The sequence below is a fragment of the Triturus cristatus genome, chromosome 7 (genome assembly GCF_964204655.1).
Source record: "Triturus cristatus chromosome 7, aTriCri1.1, whole genome shotgun sequence".
Classification (NCBI taxonomy): Eukaryota; Metazoa; Chordata; class Amphibia; order Caudata; family Salamandridae; genus Triturus; species Triturus cristatus.
The window spans coordinates 1,096,552,201-1,096,578,113 of NC_140590.1; positions in this window are offsets into that span (position 1 = coordinate 1,096,552,201).

Consider the following 25,913-nt stretch of genomic DNA (forward strand, 5'->3'; position numbering starts at 1 on the left):
GGGGACCAACAAGCAATGGAAGACTTCAGCAGGCTCCAGGAATTGCAATTGGAATTGGAATTTGATCAAGGTCAAGATCCAGATCAAGAAAAAGATAAGGAGAGGTAAAATAGATGACATCAAAAAAGTGAACCATATTCTTACTATCGCCACTGCTCCCCTATTAAAACCAGCACCAAACCCAGTAAGCGGGCTCTCATAACAGACTTCTTAAAAGTATCCCGCAGTCTATTTCCGGAGAAGCAAAAGGCCCATAAAACAGTCAAGGAAGCCAAGGAAGCTAAGGAATACAATCGCTAGGACAATCATGCCTAATCAAGTCGTAGTGCTCTCTGTCGCAACAATATCCATGCTTTATAGACGGAGCAAAAAACTGCACCAGTAACCCACCATGAGATCAGAAAAAGTTAGGGGCACAGCAGGTAACCCACAACATAAATCCTAAAGGGAGGGAGAAGACCAACAAGGGGACCAACAAGCAATGGAAGACTTCAGCAGGCTCCAGGAATTGCAATTGGAATTGGAATTTGATCAAGGTCAAGATCCAGATCAAGAAAAAGATAAGGAGAGTAAAATAGATAACATCAAAGAAGTGAACCATATTCTTACTATCGCCACTGCTCCCCTATTAAAACCAGCACCAAACCCAGTAAGCGGGCTCTCATAACAGACTTCTTAAAAGTATCCCGCAGTCTATTTCTGGAGAAGCAAAAGGCCCATAAAGCAGTCAAGGAAGCCAAGGAAGCTAAGGAAATCAAGGGGGACAGGCCAGGCAATAACATTAATGAGACACATAGAGATAATCATAGCAAAAACAACATCAAAATAGCAAACAAGGTTGGTACAGAACAAGCCTACCACAACAGAAGGTGTACGCTGTGCCAGTCCTACACAGGGATGTTTGAGCTCATTTATTGTCCACCAAGGACCCTATCATCAGGCCGTAGAGGCTGTAGTCCATAATGCCCCAGGATTAACCTGGGAGTCCATGTCCAAACAATGGATCTGCCAGGCTCAATCAAGCCAACTAAGCAAACAATACCAGCAACAACAAATTGCTCTGCAGTGCCCTGAAGTGCAGTGCCCTGAAGACAACCTGGTGCTCTGGCAGGACAGCATCGATAGCTCCTGCGCATTACTATACTCATCGGTCGACCCACAACCTCTCTATCAACTTGGGGGTCTAATAGCCTGTGGGCAAGAACAAGTCCCCGCCAATTTAGAGATATCAATTAACCGATCTCAAATTGCACAGCAGTTGGAACAGGGACTAGCTCAACAAAAGAAAAAGGGGGCAGTGGCCCATGAGTCCCACGAGGCTGAAGTACTCAAGCCAGTCAGCCTCTTAGAAGCACAAAACTTATGTGAATCTGAGCAACCAAGAAACACCAAGGAACAAGGGGGACAATTTTCAATGGAACCACAAGAAGGCCCACCAACAGGACCATTTTGATACAACTACTAGGCACCATGAAAACGATCAGATCAGCTATGACCTATCATAGTGAATGAGTTTTGGTAAACTCCTAGGGATAGTGTTGCTTGTCAAGAATCACACTGTGAGTCAGTGTGCATTTGGGAACCACTGTGAGAGAAGCATTTGGTAACATTATGTATTTGCTGACAGATAAGTGTTTTAAAACCTGTCATGTTGTCAAGTTTTAGTAGCCTTAGAAGTCAGTCTTTGCTAATGCATTGATAAAATGAGTCAGGCTTTGACACTGTGAGGTGGATTACGACCAGAGGGGAAAGTATTCGAATACCGATCTGCATAATTGGAAGCCGATACTACGATCCACATCATAACAGATGCCTTTTCCCCGCCCCACAGTACGACAGACTTGACCCGAAAGTCGTTTCTACCGGAAGCGAAAGAACACAACAGCCTAACCAATCAGGAAGCGGTCAAAGAGGTCAGGAGCAGCAGAAAAAGGCGGAAGGAGAAACAACCAGCACGCCTGCTGGAAGGAAGTCGATAACGACGGAAGAAGATGCCGATAAAGCCGAGGACGCCGCTATCTTCCGAGGGACCGCCGAGGACTCCGCAAGCGAAGATCTGAAGGATTCCGACGTCGGCGCTGAAGACTGGTGGATCCCGGGGAATACGCACGAGCTGCCACAACACAGGAGAGTTGTGGAAGACAGTGGTAAGTAACGGGTACCGCGGGAAGAGTGCGGGAGTGGGGAGGGACAATCTAGAAAGTGCGTTTATTATTTGTTTTCTTTGCCTTCAAATTGCCCTGTAACCCCCCACCCTTTTGTTCTGCATAGTCAACGCTCATAAAAGACGACACCCCAAAGGCTCGTACTTGTCAAGAATCTGGGGAGCAGTGCTATTTATTTCCCTCTTGCAGTAAGCCCCCCTCTTCCGCATATTTTAGAATTAATAAAAGAAGAGACTCCCAAATAACCAATAGATAATAAAAGAAAGGAGACCCGCACCTGCCAGCAGCGTAGAAGCATCCACCCTGGTTAAATCAGTGACCCTCCCTCATGCTCTTGTCTCAAACTTCACACGTGGTGTGGTGATGGACTATTTAATAATAAGCGCAGGATAAGGTCAGTGACCGTTGTTTCTTTTGTTTTCTTTGAGTGATTCCACTACCCCGGGGGACACCGTACCAAAGATGCATTATGGTAAATGTTCACGATTTCAAAATCATCATATGTCCAAATGGACATCCAAGAGGCACATATCTGATGTCATTAAAAAACCCAGTCCATATTATTAAACCCTTCAATGGGTGCTCTTTGGTCATGTTTCATTAATTACAAGCCATGCAGTCCCATATCTCGCCCAAATCACAAGCAAATCATAGGTCCTTTACGCAGAAATCTGTGGCAACACGGGCCATCCGTGAATGTCCTGGCGGCACCGTGCTGACATTGACAAGGTGGTGCAGTCCTGTACCAGCATCGGGCTATACCGTCAAATATAAATCCAATTCCCCCAATGCCCATGAAGAAAGAAGGCTGCACTCAGCTGCAGGCATATTTTCATCAAATTTATTCGGCTAGAGCATGACAACATGTGGTTCAGTGCACATTGTGAGCGAGGCAAGCCATGACCCGTAGCGTTTCTATTGCTCCGTAGTGAGTGAGGGGGAGACGCAATGCCCAGCAGCAGCAGCAGAGGCACAAGCCCAGCCCAGATGGAAGAGTCTGGTCATAGGCTTCTTAGCGGGAGCTTCCGCGGTAAGTGGAAAGCGTGGCCGCCATTAGTAGGTGGCCGCAGTGAGAGTGAGCCCTTGGCGGTATTGCAGGGGCGGCCCGATTAGATCGGACGCAGCCTGTGATCCCACCCTGTGTGCACTGCTAGCCTTTGCCTCTCCTTTCGCCTGCTCCCACGCTGGTGCTCTGGCCTTTAATTCCTGCACACTTCGTATCCTCAGCACCCTCTGCCTAATGTAAAGTAAAGTAAAGATCATTCAGGGTGCCTGGAGGAGCTCAAAGCCTAAAACCAGGAGCGCCTAAAGGACACCAACGCAAATACCCCAAGACCACCTCACCCTCTCAGGACACGGAGGTGCAAGGCGGCAGGGAGTAAGCAAACATACAACCGCTAGGACAATCATGCCTAATCAAGTCGTAGTGCTCTAACTATAACGTCCCTGATACGTATGGTTTTTTCAGTAAATTTCTAAGGTTTTTTTAAATGCTAATTCCTAACTATAACGTCCCTGAGATCTATGGTTTTTTCAGTGAAAATATATATATAAATCCAATTCCTCCAATGCCCATGGTGATAGAAGGCTCCACTCAGCTGCAGGCATATTTTATCAAATTTATTCGGCCAGAACGTGACAACAAGGAGTGCCACCTCCGACGCATTTCGGCAAATCCTTACTCATGGGGTATGGCCAGCAAACCGTTAATCACATGACTGTTTCCTTTTAATTATGCGGAAGGCACTTTTGATGGGCCAACCACTCGGACTAAAACATGATGCATTATGGTAAATGTTCACGATTTCAAAATCATCATATGTCCAAATGGACATCCAAGAGGCACATATCTGATGTCATTAAAAAACCCAGTCCATATTATTAAACCCTTCAATGGGTGCTCTTTGGTCATGTTTCATTAATTACAAGCCATGCAGTCCCATATCTCGCCCAAATCACAAGCAAATCATAGGTCCTTTACGCAGAAATCTGTGGCAACACGGGCCATCCGTGAATGTCCTGGCGGCACCGTGCTGACATTGACAAGGTGGTGCAGTCCTGTACCAGCATCGGGCTATACCATCAAATATAAATCCAATTCCCCCAATGCCCATGAAGAAAGAAGGCTGCACTCAGCTGCAGGCATATTTCATCAAATTTATTCAGCTAGAACATGACAACATGTGGTTCAGTGCACATCGTGAGCGAGGCAAGCCATGACCCGTAGCGTTTCTATTGCTCCGTAGTGAGTGAGGGGGAGACGCAACGCCCAGCAGCAGCAGCAGAGGCACAAGCCCAGCCCAGATGGAAGAGTCTGGTCGTAGGCTTCTTAGCGGGAGCTTCCGCGGTAAGTGGAAAGCGTGGCCGCCATTAGTAGGTGGCCCCAGTGAGAGTGAGCCCTTGGCGGTATTGCAGGGGCGGCCCGATTAGATCGGACGCAGCCTGTGATCCCGCCCTGTTTGCACTGCTAGCCTTTGCCTCTCCTTTCGCCTGCTCCCACGCTGGTGCTCTGGCCTTTAATTCCTGCACACTTCGTATCCTCAGCACCCTCTGCCTAATGTAAAGTAAAGTAAAGATCATTCAGGGTGCCTGGAGGAGCTCAAAGCCTAAAACCAGGAGCGCCTAAAGGACACCAACGCAAATACCCCAAGACCACCTCACCCTCTCAGGACACGGAGGTGCAAGGCGGCAGGGAGTAAGCAAACATACAATCGCTAGGACAATCATGCCTAATCAAGTCGTAGTGCTCTCGGTCGCAACAATTTCCATGCTTTATAGACGGAGCAAAAAACTGCACCAGTAACCCACCATGAGATCAGAAAAAGTTAGGGGCACAGCAGGTAACCCACAACATAAATCCTAAAGGGAGGGAGAAGACCAACAAGGGGACCAACAAGCAATGGAAGACTTCAGCAGGCTCCAGGAATTGCAATTGGAATTGGAATTTGATCAAGGTCAAGATCCAGATCAAGAAAAAGATAAGGAGAGGTAAAATAGATGACATCAAAAAAGTGAACCATATTCTTACTATCGCCACTGCTCCCCTATTAAAACCAGCACCAAACCCAGTAAGCGGGCTCTCATAACAGACTTCTTAAAAGTATCCCGCAGTCTATTTCCGGAGAAGCAAAAGGCCCATAAAACAGTCAAGGAAGCCAAGGAAGCTAAGGAATACAATCGCTAGGACAATCATGCCTAATCAAGTCGTAGTGCTCTCTGTCGCAACAATATCCATGCTTTATAGACGGAGCAAAAAACTGCACCAGTAACCCACCATGAGATCAGAAAAAGTTAGGGGCACAGCAGGTAACCCACAACATAAATCCTAAAGGGAGGGAGAAGACCAACAAGGGGACCAACAAGCAATGGAAGACTTCAGCAGGCTCCAGGAATTGCAATTGGAATTGGAATTTGATCAAGGTCAAGATCCAGATCAAGAAAAAGATAAGGAGAGTAAAATAGATAACATCAAAGAAGTGAACCATATTCTTACTATCGCCACTGCTCCCCTATTAAAACCAGCACCAAACCCAGTAAGCGGGCTCTCATAACAGACTTCTTAAAAGTATCCCGCAGTCTATTTCTGGAGAAGCAAAAGGCCCATAAAGCAGTCAAGGAAGCCAAGGAAGCTAAGGAAATCAAGGGGGACAGGCCAGGCAATAACATTAATGAGACACATAGAGATAATCATAGCAAAAACAACATCAAAATAGCAAACAAGGTTGGTACAGAACAAGCCTACCACAACAGAAGGTGTACGCTGTGCCAGTCCTACACAGGGATGTTTGAGCTCATTTATTGTCCACCAAGGACCCTATCATCAGGCCGTAGAGGCTGTAGTCCATAATGCCCCAGGATTAACCTGGGAGTCCATGTCCAAACAATGGATCTGCCAGGCTCAATCAAGCCAACTAAGCAAACAATACCAGCAACAACAAATTGCTCTGCAGTGCCCTGAAGTGCAGTGCCCTGAAGACAACCTGGTGCTCTGGCAGGACAGCATCGATAGCTCCTGCGCATTACTATACTCATCGGTCGACCCACAACCTCTCTATCAACTTGGGGGTCTAATAGCCTGTGGGCAAGAACAAGTCCCCGCCAATTTAGAGATATCAATTAACCGATCTCAAATTGCACAGCAGTTGGAACAGGGACTAGCTCAACAAAAGAAAAAGGGGGCAGTGGCCCATGAGTCCCACGAGGCTGAAGTACTCAAGCCAGTCAGCCTCTTAGAAGCACAAAACTTATGTGAATCTGAGCAACCAAGAAACACCAAGGAACAAGGGGGACAATTTTCAATGGAACCACAAGAAGGCCCACCAACAGGACCATTTTGATACAACTACTAGGCACCATGAAAACGATCAGATCAGCTATGACCTATCATGCCGACAAGCTGGATACCCAAGTCGAGCTACTAAATGTCTTAGCATTATACATTCAGGGGATAGAACAAAAGTTGCATGACCTAAACACCATGATAATAAAGGTACACCAAGCGCAGGACATCACATACCATATTTTCCACTGTTACCAAATAATCGATAAGCTCGCAAGTGTCCCAACTATAATGTCAGAGTTGTTTAGGGCAGTCAGGGAAACACAAACTAACTCCATAACACCTATGGAAAGAGACCCCAAGGAAACAGACAGAGTCAGTGGGGACACCTCCAGCATTAACATCAAAAGATCGAAAGAGGAAATCAAGTCTCAAGAAGGCAAAAGTAGAATTCTACCTGATGCCGAGATAGGGTCCGAACAACCAGATGAACAACCACATTTAGAAGGTTCATCACCAGCTCCTAATCAAAGTAATTTATCAAAGGAAGCTGTAAAAAGCAAGGAGCAAATAAGCTTGAAAACACCCCTCACAAAGAATGGAAACGCCTGAGGAAAGCAAGGAAAAGTAAACTAAACAAAGCCATTCCACAATTATCATTGACATCCACTCGGAAAAGTCAAGATAAAGGTGATGAAAGCAACAGCAGTGCAGATAGCACGCCGGATCATAACAACCCGGCAATAAAAGAGCCTGCCGCTCCAAGAAACCACAATGCACAAAAAAACGAAACTTTTTCAAAAAGTAAAATATAAAACATATTCAAATCACAACAAGGAAAGAAACAATAAAAACAGCTACAAACCAAATCTCACAGGAATTAGAGATAAAAACAAGCAAAATCTGTATGCAGGACGTGGCATTTAGAGGGAAAGGAGTCATACTGGCGCGTATCGTTAATATCAAAATCAAAACTAACCCACAGTCCCAGAGGGTTAGAGAGCTCATTGAATGCACAAAACAAGATCAAGCCGAACATACCCATCCCGTTGAAACATATCACCAAGGCTCAATAGAAGCATCAAAAGGGACCCCGATCAACCATACAAAACCACAATTGCTCACTGCTCAAGGCCAGATAGAATTGGTCCCACATTATAAGTCGAGGGGAGCCCACGATATATTGAATCGAAGCGCTATAATAAGGCTACTCAAATCTCTTCCAGCCCTGAGACATATTACATCTAGGGACCTGGAAAGAATTGAATTCAAACCTAACCCAAACCAAATAGGGCCTGAAATAACAATAGCCACTTGGATAGATCACTCGATCATTGAACAGCTCTTGAAGCACAAGGAGGCGTTTGCATCATGGGGTATAGAATTAAAAAAGGCGGAACCACCTTGTTATCCAAGCCCACTACAACAGCCCTACTGGGCCAAGCGAAGGACGAAACCCAATCAATAAGACAAATCACAATCACAATATCACTTTCAGAAACATCCAATAAAGAGGATAACCAGCATTGGAGACCCCCTAAACATACAACAAGGAGCTGCATGAACAAAAATCCACAAAAACTCAAATACATTACAGGGCTGTATAATCTGCTCCTGGAACGTGAATGATTTGGACTCCAAAATAGAGGAAATTTACTTTGCTGACTTCATTCTACAGTTTGACATACTACTATTGCAAGAAACATGGCAGACAACAAATACCCCAATCGTAGGTTACAAAGAACATCTTATCCCAGCTAAAAAGGAGGCAGTACACGGAAGAGCCAAAGGTGGCCTATCAATCTATATCTCAACAGATATTATATGATAAGAAGAAAATATCGACTTAGACTCCCCTCTGGATGCAATGTATTAAACTTACAGTCTCCACCACCTGTACCTTGCTAATTCTAAACATCTACATGCACCCTGCATATAAGCACAAGGGGAGAGACATCCAACAATTGGTTGTCGCCCTCAAAACCCTAAAGCTTACCTACCCATATGTCACCATAATACTGTCCGGGGATTTCAATATGAACCTGATGCAAGGCCAGGAAAAAATCTACCAACACACATGAAGGCCAGGAATGACAATACAACTAGACGTGACACTTCGGGTAAGAAATGTGCTGCACTACTGGATAACCAATCATTGTACACCTTAAATGGTCGAGGTTCACAAGATAGACCGGCAGCTTTTACAAGAGTGACAGCAAAATCAGGAGCAACCATCAATTTCACTCTAGTAGATCCCGATCTATTTCCTTTCATCACGAAATTTCAAGTAATAGAAAGAGTAGACAGCGACCACTATCCTCAATCTTTTATATTAACCAACATTCAAGTAAAGTCCCGGCCAACCTGTGCTCTCACACAAGTCACCCAACTGTACAATCTAAAACGATTAACATGGAATAATAACACCCTAGATGCAATTATGAAGTCCTGCTTTTCTCTATTGCCCTATACTGCCGCAAAACCATTAGAGATAGAGGCCTGGGAGTCTCATGTCAACAGCCTAAACAGAAAGTTCTCAAACAGTTCTAAAAAACAAAATCTGCTAGGATTGGTGGGTCAGCCTGGTACACTCACACCCTAAGGATAAAAAAAGACAACTAAATAAAGCTCTCAGACAAATGCGAACTCATGGCCTACAACCCTCTCGGCAGGCCCCGACCATAATCAAACAAATGAAAAGTGACCTAAAAAAGAGATTTGTGCAGCAAAGTGCACATGCAACAAGCAATTCTGGACGAAAATGCTTTAAGTCAGCCGACAACAAAATTCAGAAGAGTTTTGAGCTCAAATCAATGTCCTACTAAACGCAAAAAATCAGCATTATAATTCTGACATAACCGAACAGGCATGGATAGCTCATATAGTAGCTATATTTAACACACAGATAGTCCCTGGCACAACCATTAACATGACACATTGAAGGCGAGACGGTTTAGCGCCATCACTTCTAGAGACACTCCAATCAAAGAGCTCTGGATGGCTGTGACACCGAGACTAACCTTCCAGGCCCCAGATTCCACGACCTGTATATTGAACCTGATAGACCACAGCAACCCCCAAGTCAAACAACCAGAAGGCAAACGTCAGCGAGGTCCATTTGAAACATCAGGGTCAGACCCACCAATCCCCTATCTACAGGTTACACACAAACAAGTATTGAACGCAATAAAAAAACAGAGGTCCAACGGGGTGCCGGGACCAAGCGGCTTGCCTAAAGCCCTATATATTACGGGACTCTCCAAAATTGGGGAAAGGGAGAATATCAAGACTGCAATACGCTGACGACATCATGTTGTTATCTCAAACGCCTGCGGCCTCCAACGACTGATAAACCAACTAGCAGAATACACAGCTGCAACTCAATTAGACATAAACTTAAAAAAACAAGGTTATGTGTTTCTCAAGCCCACACAAAAAGATACTGAATGCTGACTGGCCTTCGTGAGGCATGGGTTGCCGATGGATTGGAGCTGGATGACGAGGACTGGGTGTCTGCGGTGGCCTCCCCGAAAGAGGTGGCCATACCGGCCCGCCTTCGTTTCGTCCAGCTCAAAATACTCCACAGGGTCTACGTTACGGGGCCGGTTCTGATGCGTATGGGATATGCCGTGGATGGGCTGTGTAAGTGTGGGTGTGGTTCGTTAGGGACCTTCTTCCATACTTTGTGGGAATGCCTGGAGGTGGCGCGATTCTGGCGTGGTGTACATGCGGTGTTGCAATCGGTCACGCATGTGACGCTGTTTCCCGAGGCTAGGAGATGTCTGCTAAATGTGTGGGAGCCGACTGATTACACGGTGCCGCAGACGTGGTGGGTGACTCTGGGATATATGGTGGCCAAGCGTGTCATAGCCCAATTGTGGGGCTCCCAGAGGTCACCAACGGTCTCGGTGTGGAAGGACAACATGGATTGGTGTATGTTTCGGGAGCCGGTAGTGTATGTGGCGAGAGGTAAGCCTGGGAAATGGGTGAAAGTGTGGGGCCCCTGGAACTCCTATCATGGCGGGATTTGTACCCCGCCGCTGACGCCTGATTTGGCAGTGGCCCAGTCTCCCTAGTCTGCTTGTTACCTTGGTTCTGGGTATCGTTTTCACTTTGTTTCCGTCCTGGCCCGTCCCCCCCCCCTATTCCTGTGGATCAGTAGGGTCCTCCCCAGGGGAGCTCATAATGCTGCTTTGACGTTTGCTGCCTTGTGGATTTGTTTGTAGTTTCTTATAAAAAATGGAACCGCCATTTGGGGGCTCCGGACGGTGTGGCCACCAACGCTTCCTTCGACTTCTGGGACCTTTATCACTTGCCGCTTGTGTTTAATAATTGTGTTTATGCTTCCACTGTTTGCTAGCGGCCGGCCTGAAGGTTGTAGGCCCATCCTTCTATATCTTTTGCATTCTGTAATAAAGGTTTAAAAAAAAAAAAAAAAAAAAGATACTGAAATTTACTTGGACAATCAACAGTAACTGCCTGGATCAGGAGGGAACATACAAATATCTGTGAGTAACATTAGATGGCCACCTTAACGACAAGCAATATATAGAACAGTGGAAAATAAAAACAAAACAGCTACTATTTGCATTTAAAACCTTGCAAAAAAAACTTAGCGACTGTTCGACGACTCACTTATTAAAGGTTGTGGCAGCAAAATTTTTGCCATCAATCATGTATGGTTCGGAACTCCTAAACACAAAGGACGCAATAATTCTGAACATCGCCCAAACCATCCTCTTCAAAAACCTATTCACAATTCCGCACCACAATCCTCAAGCCTGGATTAGATTAGATTAGAATTCGGGTTTAAAAAACAGATCCCGTCAAGACAAGGAGCGCTGGTAAAATACTATTGGAGAATGCGGGCAGCGGAGGAATAGTCTCTGCCACACTACTGCTGGCTAGAGGTTGAAAGGCAATCCAGATTGAGTAACTTGGTTTATCCATCTCTGAAGCAATCGATTGTAGCTCTAAAGTTAGAGGAAGCTTGGCACATAATACCATCCTATCCGGAGTTCAAATGAATAGTCAATAAAACGATCCAGCAAATATCTCAGGAAAAAGATAAAGCCTCATTGACTACAAAAATCAATGCATGGATGGTGTTGCCAACATATGAAATGTTAAAGCCTCAACCATACCTGTCGGAACATTTTGCAAATCGCACAAAGCAGAAACTGATTTTACTGATACTGGGAGTTTATTCATCAAAAGTCCTAATCCCAAAAAGGAAACGGACCTGGCCCTCAATGGACTGCCGCCTTTGTGGACAAAGAGATTAATCATTGCTCCACCTACTTTGCATTTGTCCGGCATTATTAGCCATACGGAAAGAACTCTTGCGGCCCATAATAAAAAGAGAACAAATAAGGACTTGTAGATCCGCCGTAATAAAATGCTTAGGAGGCTCGACAGTACAACTGGCAGGTAAAGCAATAACGTTTTTGAGCTTAGCTGCAAACGAACTAGAAAAGAGAGCTAGAGAACTTGAACCGGCAAGGCATGCACGGTGATGAAGTGCAATTAATCAGTCTTCAGTCTTTTTGCTTACAGCACGATGCACTTTACCTTGGAGAAATAGTAGGGATTCATCAATGGCACTAGCACTTTATCTCAGATGACCAAGCTGAACCTAAAAGATCGCTTATTGGAAAAATACACACAAAGACTTGGGGACATATTTACAATGAGGCGATAAAAAGTTATCGCCGCTTTTGCGGCCGTTTTCGGCCGAAAAGCGGCGATAATTTTATCGCTATATTAGCAAGGTCACGCTAACGCGTGAAACCTTGCTTTAGCATTGGGGTTCCTGACCTGACATGACAGGAGAAATGTCGCTAAGCGACATTTCTCCTATCATCAAGCCCCACGCTATGAAGCATAGCGACAGGAAAAGTAGCGATAACCCCTGTTATCGCTACTTTACTTACGCCTGCTTCAGGACTGACTTAGCCATGATAGCCTATGGAAGGTGGATATCATGGCTAAGTTTGTGAGTCCCTATCAACAAGCTAACCTGAGATTATCGCTGGGTTTCCAGCGATGATCTCTTGTAAGCCAGTTAGCGTGAGGATTTTTATTGCTATTAAGATAAGCGTTGCTAATAGCACGCTATCTCAGCGATAAAAATCCACGCTAGCCGGTGAAAATTATCCTAGCGCTAAGTGCGCTTTGCGATAACTATTGCCGGTTGTTGTTGCTATGCCCCATAGTGTTTAAGAAACATACATTTCCTTTTAAATGAATATCGCCATTTTATCCGCTAATCGCCCCAGGGCAACTCTGAGAGATTACTTAACTAACCTAGCCAGACACAGCTGAAGTATAACCACCTAAGAACTACTGGGCAGATTTATGTTTCCTGGCGCATCCCTGCAAATCAGCAGGGATGGGCCAGGAAAGATGCGTCACACAAGTTACCCTTGAGCCACCACAGATGCGCCGCATTTACAATGCAGTGCATCGTGGCGCAAGGATAAACAGATGCGTGATGCATCTGATGGCATAAGGGCTGCGCATTGCTGGAGTCGTGTTGCAAGCACGATGCAACCCCAGCAATGCTCAGGGGCTGCCCATAGCTAACATGCTGTGTCATGCCTTACGCCTGCTTCAAGCAGGCTCAGGGTTTTGACGCAGCAGCGTCGGAAAAGTGACTCAGTGAAATCTTGTAGATTTCACTGCGTCACTTTTCCGAGGCTTTTTCCGACGGAACGCCCACCCTGCATACATTAAACCTGACGCAGGTTTAATGTAGCGCAGGGCTTTACAACTTGACGCATCTCCCTAGATGCGTCACGTTGTAAATAAGGCGCAACATGGCGCATGGTTTACGCCGCCGCTGCGTCACAGAAGTAACGCAACGGCGGTGTAGATGTCTCGCAAAGGGCTTGTAAATCTCCCCCAATGTATTTTATAGCATGACTGACTATCACAAGAAATTTTTATGAGAATTTATCAATTAATCTGTACCTTGCTCATGAATTTTACGTGTATCAGCGGTCATGCCGTTCTTTTTATGATTTAAATAAAGTAATTTCTCTCACAAATCCATGTATTTATGAGTTTTACTGTGGAATATGTAGTCTTTAGACAATATGGGTGATAGGTTTATTACAATGGTACTTTCTACGTAATTACATGAGTAGAGCCTAAGTGTTTCATTAGTGCATGTGTGTCTCAATATTTCATTGACTGCATGTTTTGTAAGTGGGTATTTAGATGGCTGCTTAGGTTCTGCACAAATGTTATAATTGTTGCATTTTTAAAAAGTGTTGAAGAAGGAGAGATGTAGTGAAACAGAAAAAACGAGTTGGGAGAGTAGTTGAGAAGGCCTTTGCTTTGAAGAGGAAGCTTTTCATTTTGATTCTAAATAGAATGAAGACTCTTGACAAAATAGTGTTGTACATGAGGTGTCAAAACCAGAAGGGAAGATTAGTGAATAAAACTAACTGTTGTACAGTTTTAGTGGAGAATAAATACATACTTCTTGTACAGAGACTATCTTTAACCCCTTCCATGCTCATAAGCACAAGTGCAAGTGAACTCATGACGGAACCATTCCATCATGAGCACACTTGCAAAAAATCCCTTTGCTGTAAAAAGCAGAGGGATTTCACATTTTTATTTTTTTGATTTGGGAGGTGGGGAAGAGCTTCTCAAACCTTCCAAAGCAAGGTTTATGTTATCATTGTAAGGACGATCTCGCACATTACAATGAAAACGAAACTGAAACTTAGTTTCAGCTTCACAGTTTTGGGGCTTGTGGGATTATTAGGCCTGGGCGGTAAATTCCGTTCCTCTTGCGGAATTTGCAGAATTTGGGTAATTGCGCATTCTGCGGAGAACGAGGAATTGCAAAAACTTCCACAATCCATGCCTTCTCTGAATTGTTTGCTTGTTTGCGCTTTCAAAATGAATGTTTGCAAGATATTTCCCCCCGAGCACGCAAACAGCGTTCTCAAACAGGAAAAAGGCCTCTCAAAGAGGCGGAACAAGCAATTCCGCATGTTCGCAGGACTCTGCGTGCTCGCAAAGATATTTTACCATTTCGCTGAACTTTGTGTAGCGCGACTAGGCAAATTCTGCCCACCCTTAGGGGCTATCTCAGTCCCCTGAGCACCGAAACACATGGGTGAGGTATCGTTGAAAAGGGGAGAATCTCCCCTTTCCAATGGTACCAGTTGTTAGTGGATCCCTGCTTGTGGATCACCCCAGGAGGGCGATCACCAAGCAGGGATCCACCCACTAGCCACCAGGGAGGGCAGAGCGGCCCCTTGGGAAGGGGACTTTGCTACCCCCATAAAATATTGCCGCAGACAGTCTTTTTGCCTTCCCTGGGGGGCAGATGGGGTAGTAGCCCTCAATCTGCCCGCAAAGGGGTAGAAAGCACCCTTGACACGAGGGATAACTTTTTAAACCAGAATGGGCATCCCAATGCACCCCCTACACCCCAAAGAAGGAAAAATACTTTCTGCCCGCCAAGGGGCAGATGGGGGCAATAGCCCCTGATCTGCCCCCAGGAGGCAGAAAGCCCACAATGCACTAGGGATTGTTTATTTTATATACGTAGGGGTAGGGGCTTCCCGAAAAAGGCCACTGTGTTTCTGCTCCACAGGAGGCAGATGGGGGCAGTAGCCCCTGATCTGCTCCCCCGGGGGGGCAGAAAGCCCACAAGGCATCAGGAATTTCTTATATATATACATTGGGGTGGGGGATGCCCAGAATGGGCATGCCAATGCCCTCACCCCCCCCAAAAAAAAATACACCCGCATTCCTCAAAGGCTTCCAAGGAAAATAGTACCTCACTTGTGTGCAAAGTGCCTAGTTGTAAATCTTGAACCGTAGCTCTGCTGGCACCTAGGGAAACCTAGAAAATCTATACATTTTTGAAAACTAGACACCCAGAGGGTCCAGGATGGGGTGACTTGTCTGGCTCTCATCAGGTTCTGTTACCCAGAATAACTTGCAAACCTCAAGCGTGTTAAAAAAGCACATTTTCCTCAAGTTTCTGTTTTGCAAAGTTCTGGAATCTGCGTTGATCCACAAAATTCCACCCACCCCACATTCCCAAAAGTCTTCAGAGAAAAATGGTACCTCACTTGTTTGGGTAGGCCTACTGCCCGTGACATGAAACAGCCCAAAATGAAAAGTGGAAACGCCACATTTTCACAGTGAAAACGGACACTTTTTTTGCAAAGTGCCTAGTTGGAGATTTTGATCCCTAGCTCTGCCAGAACCTAGGGAAACCTAGGAAAACTATACATTTTGGAAAAATAGACACCCTTGGGAATCCAGAATGTGGTGACTTGTCTGGCTCTCACCAGGTTCTGTTACCCAGAAAACCTTGCAAACCTCAAACTTTGCACAAAAAAAAACATTTTTTTCTCAAATTTCTGTGGTGCATAGTTCTGGAATCTGCATGGAACTACAAAATTCCACCCACCCTGCATTCCCAATAGTCTTCAGACAAAAATGGTGCCTCACTTGTGTGGGTAGGCCTAGTGCCTGTGACAGAAAACGGGCCAAAAATCAACGTGGAGTGGATACACCATATTTTCACAGTGAAACTGACCCTATTTTTGCTAAGTGCCTAGCAGAATTTGAACCCTAGCTCTGCCGCCACCTAGGGAAACCTAGCAAACCTGTACATTTTTCAAAACTGAACACTCATGGAAGTCCAGGATGGGGTGACTTGACTGGCTCTCACTAGGTTCTGCTACCCAGGATGCCTTTCAACCTCAAACTTTGTCAAGAAAAATACATTTTCCTCACAGTTCTGTGTTGGAAAGTTCTAGGATCTGTGTGGATCCACCATATTCCACTCACCCCAGTTTCCTCAAAGTTTTCCAACAAAAATGGTACTTCACTTGTGTGGGTAGGCTTAGTGCCCGCCACAGGAAACGGCCCAAAATGCAATGTGGAAACACCACATTTTCAAAGTGAAAACTGACACTTTTTTTGCAAAGTGACTGGGTGTAGATTTTGAACCATAGCTCTGCCAGCACATAGAGAAAACTAGAAAAACTATACATTTTTAAACAACAAGTCACCGAGGGGAATCCAGGATGGGGTGACTTGTTGAGATCTCACCATTGCAAACCTCAAACTTTGCAAAAAGAAAAACACATTTTTCTCACATTTCTGTGTTGCAAAGTTCTTTAATCATCGTGGATCCACAAAATTCCACCCACCACACATTCCCAAAAGTCTTCAGAGAAAAATGGTACCCCACTTGTGTGGGTAGGCCTAGTGCCCGCAACATGAAACGGCCCAAAATGCAAAGTGGAAACACCACATTTTCACAGTGAAAACAGACACTTTTTTGCAAAGTGCCTAGCTTGAGATTTTGAACCATAGCTTTGCCAGAACCTAGGGAAACCTAGGAAAACTATACATTTTGGAAATTAGACACCCACAGGAATCCAGAATGGGGTGACTTGTCTGGCTCTCACCAGGTTATGCTACCCAGAATCCCTTGCAAACCTCAAACTTTGGAAAAACAACACATTTTTCTCAAATTTCTGTGGTGCAAAATTCTGGAATCTGAGTGGATACACAAAATTCAACCCACCCCGTATTCCCAAAAGTCTTCAGACAAAAATGATACCTCACTTGTGTGGGTAGGCCTAGTGCACGTGACAGGAAACGCCCCAAAAATCAGCGTGGATACTCCCCATTTTCACAGTGCAAAGTGCCTAGCAGAATTTGAACATAAGCTCTGCCGCCACCTAGGGAAACCGAACAAACCTATACATTTTTCAAAACTGGACACCCATGGGAGTCCAGGATGGGGTGACTTGTCTGGCTCTCTCCAGGATCTGCTACCCAGATCCCTTGCAAATCTCAAACTTTGTCAAGAAAAATACATTTTCCTCACATTTCTGTTTTGGAAAGTTCTAGGATCTGCGTGGATCCACAAAATTCCACTCACCCCGGATTCCACAAAGGCTTCTGAGAAAAATGGTACCTCACTTGTGTCGGTAGGCCTAGTGCCCGCAACAGGAAACTGCCAAAAACGCAATGTGGAAACACCACATTTTCAAACTGAAAACGGACACTTTTTTGTTGTTGTTATTTTACACACTAAAGAGGCAATATCAAACCACCCTGGACCGACCCCCCACCCCACCCCCCTGTTCAAACAGAGAAAATAAACAGATTAAATGTTGGATGGACCAACGAGAGTCACTTAAAGCAAAAAACTCATTCACGATAATAAAATCACTAGCAGCCATAATGGAATAAGCGTAATCCAGGAAAAAGGACCCTTAAGTTTGATAGTAGCTTGTGGGTCCTGCCTCTGGTGCTAAAGACATTAATATATTTTAAGACCAAAAAAAAGGGAAAAGAAAGAAAGAATAGAGGAGGGTAAGGGGCCCAACTTGAACTAGCCCTATGGTCCTGTCTGATCAAGCCAAACAATTAACCCCTTCAGCGCTGCGCGGATTCCCCCGCGGTGCTGAAGGGTTCGAGCGCGGGCGGGGCCATGACGGAACGGTTCCGTCATGAGCACAGCTCAACCGATGCTCATGACGGAATCGTTCCGTCATGAGCATGGAAGGGGTTAAAGGTTCCCAAATAGTTATGCCCCTCCTTTGCCCCTTGTGACCTTTTTTGGCATAGATAGCCTTCTCAAGATGACAAGTCGCGACTAATCGAGCCTGCCACTGAGAAAACATGCAGAGGTTATACAGATCCTCTAAACCATCATTGCTACAAAGATAAGTGCCCCGCCGTTCTTTCTGCTCTCCTCGTCTTGGATCCCTAACAGGATAGTCGTGGGGGTCAACTCAATGTCCTGAGAGATAACCCTCCCAAGAAAATCCTGTATTTTTACAAGGAGTGGAGCAAGTTTCGGACATGTGGCAAAAATTTGTACTGAGTCTACGCTAAACTCTGAACATCTAGCACACAACGTCCCCTTGTCTGTGCCCCATTTGGCGACTCTGCTAGGAGTATTATATAAAAAGAATACATTTTTAGAATATTGTGCCTGTAGTTTAGCCGACAGCAGATCTCTCTGGGCAGATTTCAAAGCATTATAGAACGTACTGTGTGGAAACTCCAACTTTGATTGCCATTTGTCTTCTATTCTGGGCAGGTCGTCAGGGGTTTGGCTATTCAATGCAGAATAGATAGAGCCAATACGAGATGGAACTGGGCCCATTAAGTTGTCGATAAGATCTATTTTCGCAAACCCTGAGAGACCGGCAGCCTTTCGAGACAGAAAATTGCTGGTCTTGCAGTCCATATTTGTTTTAAGATCGGCAAATAGATTAATTCCTTTGGTGGTGATTAAATCACCCAGTTTAATATACCGGCTTTGTACCAGTCTTGAAGATAAGACTTTCCACGAATAGCAGGCAAATTAGAATTCTTGTTAATAGGGCAGTAGTAGTTCAAACTCCCCAGCCCATAAATCCTGCGCACATTGGGAAAATGCTCATCAGAGTCTTAAATCTTACTTGTTTATAGTACCCAAAGGACATTTGTCGCCAAAGACAACCACGAGCCTCCACTCCTAATAATAGTTTGAAGGGCTGGAGTAAAAGAATCTTCCCCCAGTAGTTACGTGCTATACTGTAGGACTGAAGCCCAATAATCGAGTGTTATATTAGGAAAAGCCCATCCCCCCCTCTCCCTAGGAAGAGAAATTTGCTTGAGCTCCCATCTGGGATGAGAGTATGCCCGTACGAATTGTGTGAAGAGGTGTTGAAATTTCTGTAGCATGGTTTTATTGAACTCTAGTGGGATAGACCGGAAGAGGTAGAGTAACTTGAGAAAGTAAGTCATCTTAATGTCGTTGCCTCTACCCACTATGGTCAGATACAGATTGTTAATTCGATTGAGCGGTCTCTTAGTATCAGCTGCCAATGTGGTTAGGTTTTCTGCCACAATCTCGTCTGTGTTTGCAGTCACAGTCCCCCCCAAATATTTTGTCTCAGGAACAAACTGTCTGTCCACCCAATTAATTTTGTTGTTAAGAATAATCTGCGTTTTATTTTTGTTAAGTTTGTACCCCGAGATTTTCCCAAATTCTTGGGCATCCAATTCCAGAGCTACAATAGCACTCTCAGACTCCGGGGTGACTACAGCCAGGTCATCGGCATTAGACATAATTTTTGTGTCCCACCCGAATATGCTCACTGCCTGAATAGCTGAGTTGTTCTCTAATTTTTTTGATCAGGGGGTCTCTATATAGTGCGAAAAGCAAAGGGGAGCAAGGGCACCCCTGCCTGGTACCCCGTGAAATTTCGAATTGTTCAATTAGCCTCCCATTTATTGATACACTGGCTGTCGGGTTGAGGTAAAGGGCTTGAATAACTTGTGTTATCTTCAGCCCGAAGCCCATCTTTCTCATAACACCCCAAAGAAACTGCCAGCAGACCTGGTCGAATGCTTTTTCAGCATCTAGTAAAATTAGCGACATCGGGTCTCCTGTTACCTGGGCTGCATCAAACAACGTAATGGTCCGCCGAATGTGTTCGGTAGTGCCTTTCTTGGGAATAAACCTGTGTTCCATTTTGACACTAGAGGTTCAATTACTGAGGATAGTCTAATTGAAAGGATTTTAGAAAATATCTTCGAGTCGCAATTAATGAGAATAATCATCCTGTACGATCCCATTTCTAATGGTGATTTATCTTTTTTAGGAAATTTAGAGATTTTAGCATTGGACCAGGAAGCAGGCGGGGAAGCCCCGTTGAAGATGGATATTACCAAAGAAGTAAAAATAGTCTTTATTTGGGGGGCAAAAAGTTTATAAAACTCGACAGGGATACAGTCAACCCCTGCGGCCTTTCCTTCCGGTAAGCTAACTAAGGCTTGGGCGACATCCTCCCCAGTCGGGGGATCCTCAAGCTGGTCACGATTTTCCATGCTAAGTTGAGATAAATTATCTTCTACTAGATATTTAGTGATCTCTTCCTCTCTTGCGTCTGCTGGGCTACTGTTCTCCTCCGAATAAAGATTCAAGTAAAACTCTAGGAATCCCCTTTGGATTTCACTCGGATCATTAGTCTCCTCTCCGGTTGCAAGTTGGATCGAAAGTATTTCACTAGCTGTGACCTGCTGTAAGCCTAGTGATGCCGATGAGTTCACTACACTCATATTTTTTTTCCCTTGTCGAGGCCCATTTAGCTGCAACCTTCTTCGCAAACACAGACCCAATTTCTGCTTTAATGATTGTCACTTCAATTTGGGCAGGTTCTGTTTCCACCCCTGTTTGAACTGTTTGAATGAGTTTTTCCTCAGCCTTTTTTAGCTTTTCCTGGTGTTCAGAGATCAATGCTTTTTCTTTTTTGTTTTTCTTTATTGAAAAAAAACCTAAGGGTCTCTCCCCGGATGCCCGCCTTTAATGTGTCATAATTGAAGCTGACCCCACGTTTAGCTCAAGAAATTCTTGGATCCATGCTTGCATGCATATTCGATATCCTACGTCTTGTAATAATGCTTTCTCAAAGCTCCATTTCGGGACTTCCCTCCAATTTCCAAGCCCCCCAATATTTAAAACAAGCGGTTTGTAGTCCGACATAAAACACGGGGCAATATCTATGGCACAGTCACGGAGTAGAGAGGAGGAGATCAAAAAATAATCTAACCTAGCTAATGAGCCATGCAGGGCAGAGAAATAGATATAGCCAGGCAGAGTGGAATTTAGGCTAGTCCAAACATCACTGAGCCCATGGGTTTAAATTAGGTTTAATATTGCTTGGTATACTCGTGGCTTCCTACCAACATAAGTCCATTTTTCTTCAGCTTTCCAGTTGCAAGGTAGATTAATATTAAGGTCGCCACAGATAACGATTGGGGAGGGCCAGTGGGCAAGTTCTCCTGTAATCCAGTTAATGATCCCGGGGTCATCTGTGTTACTTCCGTAGATAGAGCATAAAGTGAAGGAAAAATTGGGGGGAAACAGCACTCTGCTATTACCCATCTGCCAGAGAGTCGGATTTCACACGGGTAGATCTTAAGGGTAATCTATTTTCGTCCATGACCCCTACGCCTTTTATTTTAGCACCCTGTGTAGTTCCCCAATGATTTTATATCCCAGTGAGTTCAATAAGTGTTTTTGTGAGCCTTCTATGTGTGTTTCTTGGAGGCTGACAATATCAGCTCCCAGAGAGCGTAAGCCCTGCGCTACGTTTTGTCTCTTCATAGCTTCATTCAATCCGCATATGATGACTGAAACAATTCTGAGGATGTTTATCTCATTTTTTTGAGCCTTTTTAGACATTTGGACCATTGTAGACAGTACCCTGATTGTGTTCTCCACATAAACAGTTTTCCAACCAAAAACCTTGAAATTGTCCTCATCCTAGTAAATATTTTTTTTGCGTTTTTTTTTCCTTTTTCAACGTTTTTTAATCCTTTCAAGGCGCTCAACTTTATGTGATTATTTACTTTAACAAGTGTTTTAACAAGTGACTGTGTACAAAAAAAGTGTCCTTAGTCCATCGAACTCAAAGCAATTTCCCACCCTACCCTCCACCCACCATAGAGCATTCAGGAAAACCCTGAGTGATGGTAGTCAGAAGTGAGTCTCTGCCACTAAACCACACATTAGAACAGTTTGTAGAGTTTCAGCTATATCTGTTCATACCGTGCAAAAAATAGAATATAAAGTAAGAAAAAAAGCAAATACAGGAAGATAAGAAATATAAATTCAAGAACATACCCTGCTTCATATACCTTTTACCCAAGTCTATTATAAAAATGCTCGGTGAGACAGATGATAGCTGTGCAATAGATTCTTGAGAAGGCTAGTCAGAGCAAGAGAATGCATAGGGAGAGAAGAAAAAGAAAAAAAAGATCAAGGTGAATGAACAAAGATGTTAGACATTTCCCCCCCCTGAAAAAATATAAAACAGGTGGGTGATCGCCTTTAGTTTTAACTTGAGCCCTTTTTTGACCTGCTTTCTCCCAGGTATCCCCCAGCCTTAATCTCGGACAAAAAAAATCTGGAAGCCCCATTAAATTTAACTTTCAGTCTGGCAGGGTTCATTAAGTACACTTGAGCTCCGAGCTGCTGGAAAGGGGGGATTAACTGAAGCAGGCGCTATCTTCACTCTACTGTCTGATGGCAAAAGTGAGGTTTGGCAAAGAATATTACACCATTGGACCCCTTCAGAGAATTAGGACGGGCTTGATCATAAACCAACTGCATGAGGAGAAAGTTTCCAAAGTACACCAGGAATGCCCTTGGTTTTCCTCTGGAGAAACTGCTGCCATCGCGTTGTTGCTTTAAGATAAAAGGGAAGCGATGTGCCCTCTGCACTTCGTGGTCCCAGTTCCAGCTAGGTTGATCAGGAAAAGATTATTGTAAGAGCTTCACTATGTAGCGCCTTGGATCTTCTCCCTCCATCCCTTCTGGAATTCCAAGTAAACGGAGATTATTTCTGCGTTGTCGATTTTCCTGTTCCTCCATTTTTGTCATTAGATCGAATAGGCAAGCCGCGTTGGAGGAACCTTGGTCTTTTACAGAGGAGACTTCTGTTTCCAAACTCTCTGTAAGACCTTCAACCATGGTTACACGGTCACTTATGTCAGTGCAGATTTTATTGTCTGATGGCAAAAGTCAGGTTTGGCAAAGAATATTACACCATTGGACCCCTTCCGAGAATTAGGACGGGCTTGATCATAAATCAACTGCATGAGGAGAAAGTTTCCAAAGTACACCAGGAACGCCCTTGGTTTTCCTCTGGAGAAACTGCTGCCATCGCGTTGTTGCTTTAAGATAAAGGGAAGCGATGTGCCCTCTGCACTTCGTGGTCCCAGTTCCAGCTAGGTTGATCAGGAAAAGATTATTATAAGAGCTTCACTATGTAGCGCCTTGGATCTTCTCCCTCCATCCCTTCTGGGATTCCAAGTAAACGGAGATTATTCCTGCGTTGCCGATTTTCCTGTTCCACCATTTTTGTCATTAGATCGAATAGGCAAGCCGCGTTGGAGGAACCTTGGTCTTTTACAGAGGAGACTTCTGTTTCCAAACTCTCTGTAGGACCTTCAACCATGGTTACACGGTCACTTATGTCAGTGCAGATTTTATTCAATTTTCGAATGCCCCCTTCTAGTTTTTTTGCAGCCTCTTTAGCTGAACGGTTATCATCATGAACCTCCTCTGAGGATTCTTTTATAGAGGTTAAAATGGAAGCTAAAGAGGGTTCAGCCTTGTCTTCTGGAGCATTTTCTACGTTCTCCCAAAGTGGCACATGAGTAACATCCTCATCAAGGGGGTAGGACATCTGTGATTCTGAATAGTCCCACTTAACTGGCTACGCCTTTTAGCCTTGCTTCTTGCCTTCCTAGGGTGTTGCACTGTTCCAGTGTCTGTAGGTGATTCCTCACTGTTATCTTCACTTGTATTAGACCCACCCTCATCTGTGGTAGTATCAGAGCCATCCAATACCAAGTAAAACTTTTCACCCCCTTGCTCCGGGGTCTAAGGGACTTGATGGCCAGAACTGGCTTCCAATTTCCGGATGTAGTTATTGGTGCCAGCTGCAGGGGGTTTGAGGGCTTCTTCTGAGAGACCAGATGTGGGGTCAGAAGATGCCATGATTCCCTGTACAGCTGGACCCCTGGTATCTTCTTCTGTGGGCGGACAAAAGGCACTATCAGATCTTCCGTGGCTTCATGTTGTCTGGTTAAAGTTCCCATCTCTGCTAATTGCATCGCTGCATGAGTTTCCTTTAGTGAAGTTATTTCTTGCTGGGAAGCTGGGTCAATTAGTTTCATTGGCAACGAGCCTTCAGGCGCGTTTTCAGGGGGAAATATGAGGATTGTGCGGTTGACCGTGGGATTTGTTGTGGAAGGTGGTGCCTTAAATTCAGAAAACAACTTGGCTTCCGAGAGCTGAGATCCCACTGCTTCCTTTTGTGCTCCACCCCCCCCCCCACACCCCCCCCCAAGCCTCCCTGTCAACTTCTTGTTGTAACTATCCTTCTGTTTGCCTTTGGGCTGGTTCTCCGCCAGTCCAACATCTCGGAGTTGGTGCTGGCTTGGGCTGCTCTCGATTTGTTGATTTTGCCTGTTTTAGCGCCCCTGGTCGTCATGACTTAGATCCGGCACCGCTGAGTTCTTTTGTGCAGCCGAATCACCAAGTTGAAGGAGGCTAACGCGGATACAAGTGACACAATGTAGCGCACCAGCCAGCAAATAAACAGAGTCCGAAGCCTCGGGTGCACTCGCAGTTACCGACACCCCGCGTACGTTTCCAAATTGTTCGGCATCCTTGATATGCATATCAAATGCAACCAGCTGAAGGTATAGACCGGTCACCGGCAGTCCACTTGCTCTCTGAGTCGGCATCAGCATCGCAGGGCACATAGCTGTTGATTGATGTGCCTGGCATGAGCGGCTGAGTGGCGTGAGTTCAAGCTAACTCCATCTTGCTCCCCTCCTACACTTTTTCTGCAAAGTGCCTATGTGTAGATTTTGAACCATAGATCTGCCGCATTATAGGGAAAACTAGCAACACTATACATTTTTAAATAAGAAGACACACAGGGGAATCCAGGATGGGGTGACTTGTTGGGATCTCAACCTTGCAAACCTCAAACTTTGTAAAAAGAAAAACACATTTTCCTCACATTTCTGTGTTGCAAAGTTCTGGAATCTGCGTGGATTCACAAAATACAACCCACCCTGTATTTCCCAAAGTCTTCTGAGAAACATGGAGCCTCACTTGAGTGGGTAGTCCTAGTGCTGCCAACAGGAAACGGCCCAAAATGCAGCATGGACACACAACATTTTCACACTGAAAAAATATACTTTTTTTGCAAAGTGCCTAACACATCTTGAACCCTAGCTCTGCCGGCACCTATGAAAACCTAGCAAACCTATACCTTTTTGAAAACTAGACTCCTAGGGGAATCCAGGATGGGGTGATTTGTCTGGCTCTCACTAAGTTATGTTACCCAGACTCCTTGCAAACCTCAAACTGGTTAATGCAAAAAACACATAATACTCACATTTCTGTTTTGCAAAGTTCTGGAATCTTCGTGGAGCCACAAAATTCCACCCACCACATATTCCCAAATGTCTTCTGAGAAAAATGGTACCTCAGTTTTTTGGGTAGGCCTAGTGTACGCGACATGAAACGGCCCAAAACGCAATGTGGAAACACCACATTTTCACAGTGAAAACTGACACTTTTTTTGCAAAGTGCCTACCTGGAGATTTTGAACTCTAGCTCTGCCAGAACCTAGTGAAACCTAGGCACAGTATACATTCTTGAAAGTTATACACCCTCAGAAATCCATAATGGGGTGATTTTTTTTTCTCTTACCGTGTTCTGTTACCCAGAATCCCTTGTAAACCTCAAACTGGGTAATATAATAAACACATTTTACTTACATTTCTGTTTTGCAAAGTTCTGGAATCTGTGTAGATCCACAAAATTCCACCCACCCCACATTCCCAGAAGTCTTCAGAGAAAAATTATACCTCAGTTGTGTGGGTAGGCC